The 17311-nt window shown below is 42.4% G+C and overlaps 5 non-coding genes across 5 annotated transcripts; all 5 read right to left on the bottom strand.

The window, feature by feature from the left end:
- Window positions 1-675: 675 nt before the first annotated feature.
- TRNAH-GUG (transfer RNA histidin (anticodon GUG)) lies at window positions 676-748 on the bottom strand. The gene has a single exon. It is a non-coding gene; the product is annotated as a tRNA-His (tRNA).
- Window positions 749-3762: 3014 nt separating this feature from the next.
- TRNAH-GUG (transfer RNA histidin (anticodon GUG)) lies at window positions 3763-3835 on the bottom strand. The gene has a single exon. It is a non-coding gene; the product is annotated as a tRNA-His (tRNA).
- Window positions 3836-4791: 956 nt separating this feature from the next.
- Window positions 4792-4864, bottom strand: TRNAH-GUG (transfer RNA histidin (anticodon GUG)). The gene has a single exon. It is a non-coding gene; the product is annotated as a tRNA-His (tRNA).
- Window positions 4865-7555: 2691 nt separating this feature from the next.
- Window positions 7556-7628, bottom strand: TRNAH-GUG (transfer RNA histidin (anticodon GUG)). Its single transcript has one exon. It is a non-coding gene; the product is annotated as a tRNA-His (tRNA).
- A 1103-nt stretch (window positions 7629-8731) lies between these two features.
- On the bottom strand, window positions 8732-8804 carry TRNAH-GUG (transfer RNA histidin (anticodon GUG)). The gene has a single exon. It is a non-coding gene; the product is annotated as a tRNA-His (tRNA).
- Between the last annotated feature and the right edge of the window lie 8507 nt (window positions 8805-17311).

The raw sequence follows: 17311 nt of genomic DNA, 5'->3' as shown, positions 1-17311 counted from the left end.
GCGCCACGGAAGCACAAAAGTTAAATGCTCGTCAGGTATTGTGTAAAAACCTTGACTTTTTACGTCACATCTGAGACCTCACAACACCGCTCCCGGATGGGCTCGAACCACCAACCTATTGGTTAACAGCCGAACGCGCTAACCATTGCGCCACGGAAGCCCAAAAGTTAAATGCTCGTCAGGTATTATGTAAAAACCTTGACTTTTTACGTCACATCTGAGACCTCACAACACCGCTCCCGGATGGGGTCGAACCACCAACCTATTGGTTAACAGCCGAACGCGCTAACTATTGCGCCACGGAAGCCCAAAAATTAAATGGTCGTCAGGTATTGTGGAAAAACTTTGGCTTTCTACGTTACATTTGAGATCACACAACACCGCTCCCGGATGGGCTCGAACCACCAACCTATTGGTTAACAGCCGAACGCGCTAACCATTGATCCACGGAAGCTCAGAAATTAAATGGTTGTCAGGTATTGTGGAAAAACTTTGGCTTTCTACGTTACATTTGAGACCCCACAACACCTTTCCCGGGTGGGCTCGAACCACCAACCTTTCGATTAACAGCTGAACGCGCTAACCATTGCGCCACGGAAGCCCAAAAATTAAATGCTCGTCAGGTATTGTGTAAAAACCTTGACTTTTTACGTCACATCTGAGACCTCACAACACCGCTCCCGGATGGGGTCGAACCACCAACCTATTGGTTCACAGCCGAACGCGCTAACCATTGCGCCACGGAAGCCCAAAAGTTAAATACTCGTCAGGTATTGTGTAAAAACCTTGTCTTCTTACGTCACATCTGAGACCTCACAACACCGCTCCCGGATGGGCTCGAACCACCAACCTATTGGTTAACAGCCGAACGCGCTAACCATTGCGCCACGGAAGCACAAAAGTTAAATGCTCGTCAGGTATTGTGTAAAAACCTTGACTTTTTACGTCACATCTGAGACCTCACAACACTGCTCCCGGATTGGCTCGAACCACCAACCTATTGGTTAACAGCCGAACGCGCTAACCATTGCGCCACTGAAGCCCAAAAGTTAAATGCTCGTTAGGTATTGTGTAAAAACCTTGACTTTTTACGTCACATCTGAGACCTCACAACACCGCTCCCGGATGGGCTCGAACCACCAACCTTTTGGTTAACAGCCGAACGCGCTAACCATTGCGCCACGGAAGCCCAAAAGTTAAATGCTCGTCAGGTATTATGTAAAAACCTTGACTTTTTACGTCACATCTGAGACCTCACAACACCGCTCCCGGATGGGCTCGAACCACCAACCTATTGGTTAACAGCCGAACGCGCTAACCATTGCGCCACGGAAGCACAAAAGTTAAATGCTCGTCAGGTATTGTGTAAAAACCTTGACTTTTTACGTCACATCTGAGACCTCACAACACCGCTCCCGGATGGGCTCGAACCACCAACCTATTGGTTAACAGCCGAACGCGCTAACCATTGCGCCACGGAAGCCCAAAAGTTAAATGCTCGTTAAGTATTGTGTAAAAACCTTGACTTTTTACGTCACATCTGAGACCTCACAACACCGCTCCCGGATGGGCTCGAACCACCAACCTATTGGTTAACAGCCGAACGCGCTAACCATTGCGCCACGGAAGCCCAAAAGTTAAATGCTCGTCAGGTATTATGTAAAAACCTTGACTTTTTACGTCACATCTGAGACCTCACAACACCGCTCCTGGATGGGCTCGAACCACCAACCTATTGGTTAACAGCCGAACGCGCTAACCATTGCGCCAAGGAAGCCCAAAATTTAAATGCTCGTCAGGTATTGTGTAAAAACCTTGACTTTCTACGTCACATCTGAGACCTCACAACACCGCTCCCGGATGGGCTCGAACCACCAACCTATTGCTTAACAGCCGAACGCGCTAACCATTGCGCCACGGAAGCCCAAAACCTAAATGCTCGTCAGGTATTGTGCAAAAAACTTGACTTTTTACGTCACATCTGAGACCTCACAACACCGCTCCCGGATGGGCTCGAACCACCAACCTATTGGTTAACAGCCGAACGCGCTAACCATTGCGCCACGGAAGCCCAAAAGTTAAATACTCGTCAGGTATTGTGTAAAAACCTTGACTTCTTACGTCACATCTGAGACCTCACAACACCGCTCCCGGATGGGCTCGAACCACCAACCTATTGGTTAACAGCCGAACGCGCTAACCATTGCGCCACGGAAGCCCAAAAGTTAAATGCTCGTCAGGTATTGTGTAAAAACCTTGACTTTTTACGTCACATCTGAGACCTCACAACACCGCTCCCGGATGGGCTCGAACCACCAACCTATTGGTTAACAGCCGAACGCGCTAACCATTGAGCCACGGAAGCTCAGAAATTAAATGGTTGTCAGGTGTTGTGGAAAAACTTTGGCTTTCTACGTTACATTTGAGACCCCACAACACCTTTCCCGGGTGGGCTCGAACCACCAACCTTTCGATTAACAGCTGAACGCGCTAACCATTTTGCCACGGAATCCCAAAAATTAAATGCTCGTCAGGTATTGTGTAAAAACCTTGACTTTTTACGTCACATCTGAGACCTCACAACACCGCTCCCGGATGGGCTCGAACCACCAACCTATTGGTTAACAGCCGAACGCGCTAACCATTGCGCCACGGAAGCCCAAAAGTTAAATACTCGTCAGGTATTGTGTAAAAACCTTGTCTTCTTACGTCACATCTGAGACCTCACAACACCGCTCCCGGATGGGCTCGAACCACCAACCTATTGGTTAACAGCCGAACGCGCTAACCATTGCGCCACGGAAGCACAAAAGTTAAATGCTCGTCAGGTATTGTGTAAAAACCTTGACTTTTTACGTCACATCTGAGACCTCACAACACTGCTCCCGGATTGGCTCGAACCACCAACCTATTGGTTAACAGCCGAACGCGCTAACCATTGCGCCACTGAAGCCCAAAAGTTAAATGCTCGTTAGGTATTGTGTAAAAACCTTGACTTTTTACGTCACATCTGAGACCTCACAACACCGCTCCCGGATGGGCTCGAACCACCAACCTTTTGGTTAACAGCCGAACGCGCTAACCATTGCGCCACGGAAGCCCAAAAGTTAAATGCTCGTCAGGTATTATGTAAAAACCTTGACTTTTTACGTCACATCTGAGACCTCACAACACCGCTCCCGGATGGGCTCGAACCACCAACCTATTGGTTAACAGCCGAACGCGCTAACCATTGCGCCACGGAAGCACAAAAGTTAAATGCTCGTCAGGTATTGTGTAAAAACCTTGACTTTTTACGTCACATCTGAGACCTCACAACACCGCTCCCGGATGGGCTCGAACCACCAACCTATTGGTTAACAGCCGAACGCGCTAACCATTGCGCCACGGAAGCCCAAAAGTTAAATGCTCGTTAAGTATTGTGTAAAAACCTTGACTTTTTACGTCACATCTGAGACCTCACAACACCGCTCCCGGATGGGCTCGAACCACCAACCTATTGGTTAACAGCCGAACGCGCTAACCATTGCGCCACGGAAGCCCAAAAGTTAAATGCTCGTCAGGTATTATGTAAAAACCTTGACTTTTTACGTCACATCTGAGACCTCACAACACCGCTCCTGGATGGGCTCGAACCACCAACCTATTGGTTAACAGCCGAACGCGCTAACCATTGCGCCACGGAAGCCCAAAAGTTAAATGCTCGTCAGGTATTGTGTAAAAACCTTGACTTTTTACGTCAAATCTGAGACCTCACAACACCGCTCCCGGATGGGGTCGAACCACCAACCTATTGGTTCACAGCCGAACGCGCTAACCATTGCGCCACGGAAGCACAAAAGTTAAATGCTCGTCAGGTATTGTGTAAAAACCTTGACTTTTTACGTCACATCTGAGACCTCACAACACCGCTCCCGGATGGGCTCGAACCACCAACCTATTGGTTAACAGCCGAACGCGCTAACCATTGCGCCACGGAAGCCCAAAAGTTAAATGCTCGTTAGGTATTGTGTAAAAACCTTGACTTTTTACGTCACATCTGAGACCTCACAACACCGCTCCCGGATGGGCTCGAACCACCAACCTTTCGGTTAACAGCCGAACGCGCTAACCATTGCGCCACGGAAGCCCAAAAGTTAAATGCTCGTCAGGTATTGTGTAAAAACCTTGACTTTTTACGTCACATCTGAGACCTCACAACACCGCTCCCGGATGGGCTCGAACCACCAACCTATTGGTTAACAGCCGAACGCGCTAACCATTGCGCCACGGAAGCCCAAAAGTTGAATGCTCGTCAGGTATTATGTAAAAACCTTGACTTTTTACGTCACATCTGAGACCTCACAACACCGCTCCCGGATGGGGTCGAACCACCAACCTATTGGTTAACAGCCGAACGCGCTAACCATTGATCCACGGAAGCTCAGAAATTAAATGGTTGTCAGGTATTGTGGAAAAACTTTGGCTTTCTACGTTACATTTGAGACCCCACAACACCTTTCCCGGGTGGGCTCGAACCACCAACCTTTCGATTAACAGCTGAACGCGCTAACCATTATGCCACGGAAGCCCAAAAATTAAATGCTCGTCAGGTATTGTGTAAAAACCTTGACTTTTTACGTCACATCTGAGACCTCACAACACCGCTCCCGGATGGGCTCGAACCACCAACCTATTGGTTAACAGCCGAACGCGCTAACCATTGCGCCACGGAAGCCCAAAAGTTAAATGCTCGTCAGGTATTGTGTAAAAACCTTGACTTTTTACGTCAAATCTGAGACCTCACAACACCGCTCCCGGATGGGGTCGAACCACCAACCTATTGGTTCACAGCCGAACGCGCTAACCATTGCGCCACGGAAGCCCAAAAATTAAATGGTCGTCAGGTATTGTGGAAAAACTTTGGCTTTCTACGTTACATTTGAGATCACACAACACCGCTCCCGGGTGGGCTCGAACCACCAACCTATTGGTTAACAGCCGAACGCGCTAACCATTGCGCCACGGAAGCCAAGAAATTAAAAGGTTGTCAGGTATTGTGGAAAAGTTTTGACTTTTCACGCTACGTCTGAGACCCCACAACACCTCTCTCGGGTGGGCTCGAACCACCAACCTTTTGAATAACAGCTGAGCGCGCTAACCATTGCGCCACGGAAGCCCAAAAATTAAATGTTCGTCAGGTATTGTGGAAAAACTCTGACATTTTACGTTACATCTGAGACGTCACAACACCGCTCCAGGGAGGGCTCAAACAACCAGTCTTCTGAATTGCAGCTGAACGCGCTAACCATTGCGCCACGGAAGCCCATAAATTAAATGGTCGTCAGGTATTGTGGAAAAACCTTGACTTTTTACGTTACATCTGAGACCTCACAACACCGCTCCCAGATGGGCTCGAACCACCAACCTTTCAGTCGGTTAACAGCCGAACGCGCTAACCATTGCGCCACGGAAGCCCAAATATTAAATGGTCGTCAGGTATTGTGGAAAAACCTTGACTTCTTACGTCACATCTGAGACCTCACAACACCGTTCCCGGGTGGGCTCGAACCTTCAACCTTTTGTATAACAGTTGAGCGCGCTAACCATTGCGCCACGGAAGCCCAAAAATAAAATGTTCGTCACGTATTGTGGAAAAACCTTGATTTTACTTCACATCTGAGACGTCACAACACCGCTCCCGGATGGGCTCGAACCACCAACCTATTGGTTAACAGCCGAACGCGCTAACCATTGAGCCACGGAAGCTCAGAAATTAAATCGTTGTCAGGTATTGTGGAAAAACCTTGATTTTTTACGTCACATCTGAGACGTCACAACACCGCTCCTGGATTGGCTCGAACCACCAACCTATTTGTTAACAGCCAAACGCGCTAACCATTGAGCCACGGAAGCTCAGAAATTAAATGTTTGTCAGGTATCTTGGAAAAGTTATGACTTTTTACGTTACATCTGAGACCCTACAACACCTCTCCCGGGTGGGCTCGAACCACCAACCTTTCGGTTAACAGCCGAACGCGCTAACCATTGAGCCACGGAAGCTCAGAAATTAAATGGTTGTCACGTAATGTGTAAAAGTTTTGACTTTTTGCGCTACATCTGAGACCACACAACACCTCTCCCGGTTGGGCTCGAACCAACAATCTTTCGATTAACAGCTGAACGCGCTAACCATTGCGCCACGGAAGCCCAAAAATGAAATGGTCGTCAGGTATTGTGGAAAAACTTTGGCTTTCTACGTTACATTTGAGACCCCACAACACCGCTCCTGGGTGGGCCGAACGCGCTAACCATTGAGCCACAGAAGCTCAGAAATTAAATGGTTGTCACGTATTGTGGAAATGTTTTGACTTTTTACGCTACATCTGAGACCCCACAACACCTCTCCCGGGTGGGCTCGAACCACCAAATTTTCGATTAACAGCTGAAAGCGCTAACCAATTGCGCCACGGACGCCCAAAAATTAAATGTTCGTCAGGTATTTTGGAAAAACTAACATTTTACGTTACATCTGAGACAACACAACACCGCTCCCGGGTGGGCTCAAACCACCAGTCTTTTGAATAGCAGCTGAACGCGCTAACCATTGCGCCACGGAAGCCCAAAAATTAATTGTTCGTCAGGTATTGTGGAAAAACCTTGACTTTTGACGTCATCTTGAGACGTCACAACACCTCTCCCGGATGGGCTCGAACCACCAATCTTTCGGTTAACAGCCGAACGCGCTAACCATTGAGCCACGGACGCCCAAAAATTAAATGTTCGTCAGGTATTTTGGAAAAACTCTAACATTTTACGTTACATCTGAGACGTCACAACACCGCTCCCGGGTGGGCTCAAACCACCAGTCTTTTGAATAGCAGCTGAACTTGCTAACCATTGCGCCACGGAAGCCCAAAAATTAAATGGTCGTCAGGTATTGTGGAAAAACCTTGACTTTTGACGTCGTCTTGAGACGTCACAACACCGCTCCCGGATGGGCTCGAACCACCAACCTATTGGTTAACAGCCGAACGCGCTAACCATTGCGCCACGGAAGCACAAAAGTTAAATGCTCGTCAGGTATTGTGTAAAAACCTTGACTTTTTACGTCACATCTGAGACCTCACAACACCGCTCCCGGATGGGGTCGAACCACCAACCTATTGGTTAACAGCCGAACGCGCTAACCATTGCGCCACGGAAGCCCAAAAGTTAAATGCTCGTTAAGTATTGTGTAAAAACCTTGACTTTTTACGTCACATCTGAGACCTCACAACACCGCTCCCGGATGGGCTCGAACCACCAACCTATTGGTTAACAGCCGAACGCGCTAACCATTGCGCCACGGAAGCCCAAAAGTTAAATGCTCGTCAGGTATTATGTAAAAACCTTGACTTTTTACGTCACATCTGAGACCTCACAACACCGCTCCTGGATGGGCTCGAACCACCAACCTATTGGTTAACAGCCGAACGCGCTAACCATTGCGCCACGGAAGCCCAAAAGTTAAATGCTCGTCAGGTATTGTGTAAAAACCTTGACTTTTTACGTCAAATCTGAGACCTCACAACACCGCTCCCGGATGGGGTCGAACCACCAACCTATTGGTTCACAGCCGAACGCGCTAACCATTGCGCCACGGAAGCACAAAAGTTAAATGCTCGTCAGGTATTGTGTAAAAACCTTGACTTTTTACGTCACATCTGAGACCTCACAACACCGCTCCCGGATGGGCTCGAACCACCAACCTATTGGTTAACAGCCGAACGCGCTAACCATTGCGCCACGGAAGCCCAAAAGTTAAATGCTCGTTAGGTATTGTGTAAAAACCTTGACTTTTTACGTCACATCTGAGACCTCACAACACCGCTCCCGGATGGGCTCGAACCACCAACCTTTCGGTTAACAGCCGAACGCGCTAACCATTGCGCCACGGAAGCCCAAAAGTTAAATACTCGTCAGGTATTGTGTAAAAACCTTGACTTCTTACGTCACATCTGAGACCTCACAACACCGCTCCCGGATGGGCTCGAACCACCAACCTATTGGTTAACAGCCGAACGCGCTAACCATTGCGCCACGGAAGCACAAAAGTTAAATGCTCGTCAGGTATTGTGTAAAAACCTTGACTTTTTACGTCACATCTGAGACCTCACAACACCGCTCCCGGATGGGCTCGAACCACCAACCTATTGGTTAACAGCCGAACGCGCTAACCATTGCGCCACGGAAGCCCAAAAGTTGAATGCTCGTCAGGTATTATGTAAAAACCTTGACTTTTTACGTCACATCTGAGACCTCACAACACCGCTCCCGGATGGGGTCGAACCACCAACCTATTGGTTAACAGCCGAACGCGCTAACCATTGATCCACGGAAGCTCAGAAATTAAATGGTTGTCAGGTATTGTGGAAAAACTTTGGCTTTCTACGTTACATTTGAGACCCCACAACACCTTTCCCGGGTGGGCTCGAACCACCAACCTTTCGATTAACAGCTGAACGCGCTAACCATTATGCCACGGAAGCCCAAAAATTAAATGCTCGTCAGGTATTGTGTAAAAACCTTGACTTTTTACGTCACATCTGAGACCTCACAACACCGCTCCCGGATGGGCTCGAACCACCAACCTATTGGTTAACAGCCGAACGCGCTAACCATTGCGCCACGGAAGCCCAAAAGTTAAATGCTCGTCAGGTATTGTGTAAAAACCTTGACTTTTTACGTCAAATCTGAGACCTCACAACACCGCTCCCGGATGGGGTCGAACCACCAACCTATTGGTTCACAGCCGAACGCGCTAACCATTGCGCCACGGAAGCCCAAAAATTAAATGGTCGTCAGGTATTGTGGAAAAACTTTGGCTTTCTACGTTACATTTGAGATCACACAACACCGCTCCCGGGTGGGCTCGAACCACCAACCTATTGGTTAACAGCCGAACGCGCTAACCATTGCGCCACGGAAGCCAAGAAATTAAAAGGTTGTCAGGTATTGTGGAAAAGTTTTGACTTTTCACGCTACGTCTGAGACCCCACAACACCTCTCTCGGGTGGGCTCGAACCACCAACCTTTTGAATAACAGCTGAGCGCGCTAACCATTGCGCCACGGAAGCCCAAAAATTAAATGTTCGTCAGGTATTGTGGAAAAACTCTGACATTTTACGTTACATCTGAGACGTCACAACACCGCTCCAGGGAGGGCTCAAACAACCAGTCTTCTGAATTGCAGCTGAACGCGCTAACCATTGCGCCACGGAAGCCCATAAATTAAATGGTCGTCAGGTATTGTGGAAAAACCTTGACTTTTTACGTTACATCTGAGACCTCACAACACCGCTCCCAGATGGGCTCGAACCACCAACCTTTCAGTCGGTTAACAGCCGAACGCGCTAACCATTGCGCCACGGAAGCCCAAATATTAAATGGTCGTCAGGTATTGTGGAAAAACCTTGACTTCTTACGTCACATCTGAGACCTCACAACACCGTTCCCGGGTGGGCTCGAACCTTCAACCTTTTGTATAACAGTTGAGCGCGCTAACCATTGCGCCACGGAAGCCCAAAAATAAAATGTTCGTCACGTATTGTGGAAAAACCTTGATTTTACTTCACATCTGAGACGTCACAACACCGCTCCCGGATGGGCTCGAACCACCAACCTATTGGTTAACAGCCGAACGCGCTAACCATTGAGCCACGGAAGCTCAGAAATTAAATCGTTGTCAGGTATTGTGGAAAAACCTTGATTTTTTACGTCACATCTGAGACGTCACAACACCGCTCCTGGATTGGCTCGAACCACCAACCTATTTGTTAACAGCCAAACGCGCTAACCATTGAGCCACGGAAGCTCAGAAATTAAATGTTTGTCAGGTATCTTGGAAAAGTTATGACTTTTTACGTTACATCTGAGACCCTACAACACCTCTCCCGGGTGGGCTCGAACCACCAACCTTTCGGTTAACAGCCGAACGCGCTAACCATTGAGCCAAGGAAGCTCAGAAATTAAATGGTTGTCACGTAATGTGTAAAAGTTTTGACTTTTTGCGCTACATCTGAGACCACACAACACCTCTCCCGGTTGGGCTCGAACCAACAATCTTTCGATTAACAGCTGAACGCGCTAACCATTGCGCCACGGAAGCCCAAAAATGAAATGGTCGTCAGGTATTGTGGAAAAACTTTGGCTTTCTACGTTACATTTGAGACCCCACAACACCGCTCCTGGGTGGGCCGAACGCGCTAACCATTGATCCACAGAAGCTCAGAAATTAAATGGTTGTCACGTATTGTGGAAATGTTTTGACTTTTTACGCTACATCTGAGACCCCACAACACCTCTCCCGGGTGGGCTCGAACCACCAAATTTTCGATTAACAGCTGAAAGCGCTAACCAATTGCGCCACGGACGCCCAAAAATTAAATGTTCGTCAGGTATTTTGGAAAAACTAACATTTTACGTTACATCTGAGACAACACAACACCGCTCCCGGGTGGGCTCAAACCACCAGTCTTTTGAATAGCAGCTGAACGCGCTAACCATTGCGCCACGGAAGCCCAAAAATTAATTGTTCGTCAGGTATTGTGGAAAAACCTTGACTTTTGACGTCATCTTGAGACGTCACAACACCTCTCCCGGATGGGCTCGAACCACCAATCTTTCGGTTAACAGCCGAACGCGCTAACCATTGAGCCACGGACGCCCAAAAATTAAATGTTCGTCAGGTATTTTGGAAAAACTCTAACATTTTACGTTACATCTGAGACGTCACAACACCGCTCCCGGGTGGGCTCAAACCACCAGTCTTTTGAATAGCAGCTGAACTTGCTAACCATTGCGCCACGGAAGCCCAAAAATTAAATGGTCGTCAGGTATTGTGGAAAAACCTTGACTTTTGACGTCGTCTTGAGACGTCACAACACCGCTCCCGGATGGGCTCGAACCACCAACCTATTTGTTAACAGCCGAACGCGCTAACCATTGAGCCACGGAAGCTCTGAAATTAAATGGTTGTCAAGAATTGTGGAAAAGTTTTGACTTTTTACGCTACATCTGAGACCACACAACACCTCTCCCGGATGGGCTCGAACCACCAACCTTTCGATTAACAGCTGAACGCGCTAACCAATTGCGCCACGGACGCCCAAAAATTAAATGTTCGTCAGGTATTTTGGAAAAACTCTAACATTTTACGTTACATCTGAGACGTCACAACACCGCTCCCGGGTGGGCTCAAACCACCAGTCTTTTGAATAGCAGCTGAACTTGCTAACCATTGCGCCACGGAAGCCCAAAAATTAAATGGTCGTCAGGTATTGTGGAAAAACCTTGACTTTTGACGTCGTCTTGAGACGTCACAACACCGCTCCCGGATGGGCTCGAACCACCAACCTATTTGTTAACAGCCGAACGCGCTAACCATTGAGCCACGGAAGCTCTGAAATTAAATGGTTGTCAAGTATTGTGGAAAAGTTTTGACTTTTTACGCTACATCTGAGACCACACAACACCTCTCCCGGATGGGCTCGAACCACCAACCTTTCGATTAACAGCTGAACGCGCTAACCAATTGCGCCACGGACGCCCAAAAATTAAATGTTCGTCAGGTATTTTGGAAAAACTCTAACATTTTACGTTACATCTGAGACGTCACAACACCGCTCCCGGGTGGGCTCAAACCACCAGTCTTTTGAATAGCAGCTGAACGCGCTAACCATTGCGCCACGGAAGCCCAAAAATTAATTGGTCGTCAGGTATTGTGGAAAAACCTTGACTTTTAACGTCATCTTGAGACGTCACAACACCGCTCCCGGATGGGCTCGAACCACCAACCTATTTGTTAACAGCCGAACGCGCTAACCATTGAGCCACGGAAGCTCTGAAATTAAATGGTTGTCACGTATTGTGGAAATGTTTTGACTTTTTCCGCTACATCTGAGACCGTACAACACCTCTCCCGGGTGGGCTCGAACCACCAACCTTTCGATTAACAGCTGAACGCGCTAACCATTGCGCCACGGAAGCCAAAAAATTAAATGTTCGTCAGGGATTGTGGAAAATTTCTGACATTTTACGTTACATCTGAGACGTCACAACAACGCTCCTGGGAGGGCTCAAACCACCAGTCTTTTGAATAGCAGCTGAACGCGCTAACCATTGCGCCACGGAAGCCCAAAAATTAAATGGTCGTCAGGTATTTTGGAAAAACCTTGACTTTTTACGTCACATCTGACACGTCACAACACCGCTCCCGGATGGGCTCGAACCACCAACCTATTTGTTAACAGCCGAACGCGCTAACCATTGAGGCACGGAAGCTCTGAAATTAAATGGTTGTCACGTATTGTGGAAAAGTTTTGACTTTTTACGCTACATCTGAGACCACACAACACCTCTCCCGGGTGTGCTCGAACCACCAATCTTTCGATTAACAGCTGAACGCGCTAAACATTGCGCCACGGAAGCCCAAAAATTAAATGTTCGTCAGGTATTGTGGAAAAACTCTGATATTTTACGTTCCATCTGAGACGTCACAACACCGCTCCCGGGAGGGCTCAACGATTTTGAAAATGTTATTAAAAATCGAGGTACATTTTTAATTATTGTTCAATCGAGATGAAATCACTTTCAATGAGTGTTTTATAGGGAATGAAGCTGAATTCGGTCAAACATTTCTCCAGAAAAAAATGCATTCAAAAGTGTACCGAAAAAATCGCATGTTTTTCTTCTTCAAGATACAAAATCCGTGACAACGATTTCTTATTGAAAAATTTTATTTTAACAGTTTTTTAAATGAATATCGTTACATTTGCTTGAATTAAAGCAAAATGTATAAAAATAATGGTTTCAGTGGTTATATTTGAAAATAGTGAAGAAATACTCAAAATATGCTTCTTTGGCCGTGAAACGTCGATTTTGAAAATGTTATTAAAAATCGAGGTACATTTTTATTTATTGTTCAATCGAGATGAAATCACTTTTAATGAGTGTTTTATTGGGAATTAAGCTGAATTCGGTCAAAAATTTCTCCAGAAAAAAATGCATTCAAAAAAGTACCGAAAAAATCGCATGTTTTTCTTCTTCAAGATACAAAATCCGTGACAACGATTTCTTATTGAAAAATTTAATTTTAACAGTTTTTTGATTGAATATCGTTACATTTGCTTGAATTAAAGCAAAAAGTATAAAAATAATGGTTTCAGTGAACATATTTGAAAATAGTGAAGAAATACTCAAAGTAAGCTTCTTTGGCCGTGAAACGTCGATTTTGAAAATGTTATTAAAAATCGAGGTAAATTTTTAATTATTGTTCAATCGAGATGAAATCACTTTCAATGAGTGTTTTATAGGGAATTAAGCTGAATTCGGTCAAACATTTCTCCAGAAAAAAATGCATTCAAAAGTGTACCGAAAAAATCGCATGTTTTTTTTCTTCAAGATGCAAAATCCGTGACAACGATTTCTTATTTAAAATTGAATTTTAACAGTTTGTTGAATGAATATCGTTACATTTGCTTGAATTAACGCAAAAATTACAAAAATAATGGTTTCAGTGGTTATATTTGAAAACAGTGAACAAATACTCAAAATGTTTTCCTTAGGCCGAGTTACGTCGATTTTGAAAATGTTATTAAAAATCGAGGTACATTTTTATTTATTGTTCAATCGAGATGAAATCACTTTCAATGAGTGTTTTATAGGGAATTAAGCTGAATTCGGTCAAAAATTTCTCCAGAAAAAAATTCATTCAAAAAAGTACCGAAAAAATTGCAGGTTTTTCTTCTTCAAGACACAAAATCCGTGAATACGATTTCTTACTGAAAATTGAATTTTAACAGTTTGTTGAATGAATATCGTTACATTTGCTTGAATTAACGCAAAAATTACAAAAATAATGGTTTCAGTGGTTATATTTGAAAACAGTGAACAAATACTCAAAATGTTTTTCTTAGGCCGAGTTACGTCGATTTTGAAAATGTTATTAAAAATCGAGGTACATTTTTATTCATTGTTCAATCGAGATGAAATCACTTTCAATGAGTGTTTTATAGGGAATTAAGCTGAATTCGGTCAAAGATTTCTCCTGAAAAAAATGCATTCAAAAAAGTACCGAAAAAATCGCATGTTTTTCTTCTTCAAGATACAAAATCCGTGACAACGATTTCTTATTGAAAAATTTAATTTTAACAGTTTTTTGATTGAATATCGTTACATTTGCTTGAATTAAAGCAAAAAGTATAAAAATAATGGTTTCAGTGGTTATATTTGAAAACAGTGAACAAATACTCAAAATGTTTTTCTTAGGCCGAGTTACGTCGATTTTGAAAATGTTATTAAAAATCGAGGTACATTTTTATTTATTGTTCAATCGAGATGAAATCACTTTCAATGAGTGTTTTATAGGGAATTAAGCTGAATTCGGTCAAAAATTTCTCCAGAAAAAAATGCATTCAAAAAAGTACCGAAAAAATCGCATGTTTTTCTTCTTCAAGATACAAAATCCGTGACAACGATTTCTTATTGAAAAATTGAATTTTAACAGTTTTTTGAATGAATATCGTTACATTTGCTTGAATTAAAGCAAAAAGTATAAAAATAATGGTTTCAGTGGTTATTTTTGAAAATAGTGAAGAAATACTCAAAATATGCTTCTTTGGCCGTGAAACGTCGATTTTGAAAATGTTATTAAAAATCGAGGTACATTTTTATTTATTGTTCAATCGAGATGAAATCACTTTTAATGAGTGTTTTATAAGGAATTAAGCTGAATTCGGTCAAAAATTTCTCCTGAAAAAAATGCATTCAAAAAAGTACCGAAAAAATCGCATGTTTTTCTTCTTCAAGATACAAAATCCGTGACAACGATTTCTTATTGAAAAATTTAATTTTAACAGATTTTTGATTGAATATCGTTACATTTGCTTGAATTAAAGCAAAAAATACAAAAATAATGGTTTCAGTGGTTATATTTGAAAATAGTGTAAAAATTCTGAAAATGTGCTTTTCTGGTCGAGAAACGTCGATAATGAAAAAGGTATTAAAAATCGAGGTACATTTTTATTTATTGATCAATCGAGATGAAATCACTTTTATTGAGTATTTTGTAGGTAATTAAGCTGAATACGGTCAAAAATTTGTCCAGAAAAAATGCATTCAAAAGTGTACCGAAAAAATCGCATGTTTTTTTTCTTCAAGATACAAAATCCGTGACAACTATTTCTTACTAAAAATTGAATTTGAACAGTTTTTTGAATAAATATCGTTACATTTGCTTGAATTACAGCAAAAAATACAAAAATAATGGTTTCAGTGGTTATATTTGAAAATAGTGAAAAAATTCTCAAGATGTGCTTTTCTGGTCGAGAAACGTCGATTTTGAAAATGGTATTAAAAATCGAGGTACATTTTTATTTATTGATCAATCGAGATGAAATCACTTTTATTGAGTATTTTGTAGGTAATTAAGCTGAATACGGTCAAAAATTTGTCCAGAAAAAATGCATTCAAAAGTGTACCGAAAAAATCGCATGTTTTTTTTCTTCAAGATACAAAATCCGTGACAACTATTTCTTACTAAAAATTGAATTTGAACAGTTTTTTGAATAAATATCGTTACATTTGCTTGAATTACAGCAAAAAATACAAAAATAATGGTTTCAGTGGTTATATTTGAAAATAGTGAAAAAATTCTCAAGATGTGCTTTTCTGGTCGAGAAACGTCGATTTTGAAAATGGTATTAAAAATCGAGGTACATTTTTATTTATTGATCAATCGAGATGAAATCACTTTTATTGAGTATTTTGTAGGTAATTAAGCTGAATACGGTCAAAAATTTGTCCAGAAAAAATGCATTCAAAAGTGTACCGAAAAAATCGCATGTTTTTTTTCTTCAAGATACAAAATCCGTGACAACTATTTCTTACTAAAAATTGAATTTGAACAGTTTTTTGAATAAATATCGTTACATTTGCTTGAATTACAGCAAAAAATACAAAAATAATGGTTTCAGTGGTTATATTTGAAAATAGTGAAAAAATTCTCAAGATGTGCTTTTCTGGTCGAGAAACGTCGATTTTGAAAATGGTATTAAAAATCGAGGTACATTTTTATTTATTGATCAATCGAGATGAAATCACTTTTATTGAGTATTTTGTAGGTAATTAAGCTGAATACGGTCAAAAATTTGTCCAGAAAAAATGCATTCAAAAGTGTACCGAAAAAATCGCATGTTTTTTTTCTTCATGATACAAAATCCGTGACAACTATTTCTTATTGAAAATTGAATTTGAACAGTTTTTTGAATAAATATCGTTACATTTGCTTGAATTACAGCAAAAAATACAAAAATAATGGTTTCAGTGCTTATATTTGAAAATAGTGAAAAAATTCTCAAAATGTGCTTTTCTGGTCGAGAAACGTCGATTTTGATAATGGTATTAAAAATCGAGGTACATTTTTATTTATTGATCAATCGAGATGAAATCACTTTTATTGAGTATTTTGTAGGTAATTAAGCTTAAGTCGGTCAAAAATTTGTCCAGAAAAAAATGCATTCAAAAGTGTACCGAAAAAATCGCATGTTTTTTCTTCAAGATACGAAATCCGTGACAACGATTTCTTATTGAAAATTGAATTTGAACAGTTTTTTGAATGAATATCGTTACATTTGCTTGAATTAGAGCAAAAAATACAAAAATAATGGTTTCAGTGGTTATATTTGAAAATAGTGTAAAAATTCTGAAAATGTGCTTTTCTGGTCGAGAAACGTCGATAATGAAAAAGGTATTAAAAATCGAGGTACATTTTTATTTATTGATCAATCGAGATGAAATCACTTTTATTGAGTATTTTGTAGGTAATTAAGCTGAATACGGTCAAAAATTTGTCCAGAAAAAATGCATTCAAAAGTGTACCGAAAAAATCGCATGTTTTTTTTCTTCAAGATACAAAATCCGTGACAACTATTTCTTACTAAAAATTGAATTTGAACAGTTTTTTGAATAAATATCGTTACATTTGCTTGAATTACAGCAAAAAATACAAAAATAATGGTTTCAGTGGTTATATTTGAAAATAGTGAAAAAATTCTCAAGATGTGCTTTTCTGGTCGAGAAACGTCGATTTTGAAAATGGTATTAAAAATCGAGGTACATTTTTATTTATTGATCAATCGAGATGAAATCACTTTTATTGAGTATTTTGTAGGTAATTAAGCTGAATACGGTCAAAAATTTGTCCAGAAAAAATGCATTCAAAAGTGTACCGAAAAAATCGCATGTTTTTTTTCTTCAAGATACAAAATCCGTGACAACTATTTCTTACTAA

The sequence above is a fragment of the Phalangium opilio genome, unplaced genomic scaffold, assembly GCF_054372755.1.
Source record: "Phalangium opilio isolate 3A_F unplaced genomic scaffold, DU_Popi_V2 ptg000101l_1, whole genome shotgun sequence".
Classification (NCBI taxonomy): Eukaryota; Metazoa; Arthropoda; class Arachnida; order Opiliones; family Phalangiidae; genus Phalangium; species Phalangium opilio.
This window is presented reverse-complemented; position numbering and strand designations above follow the sequence as displayed.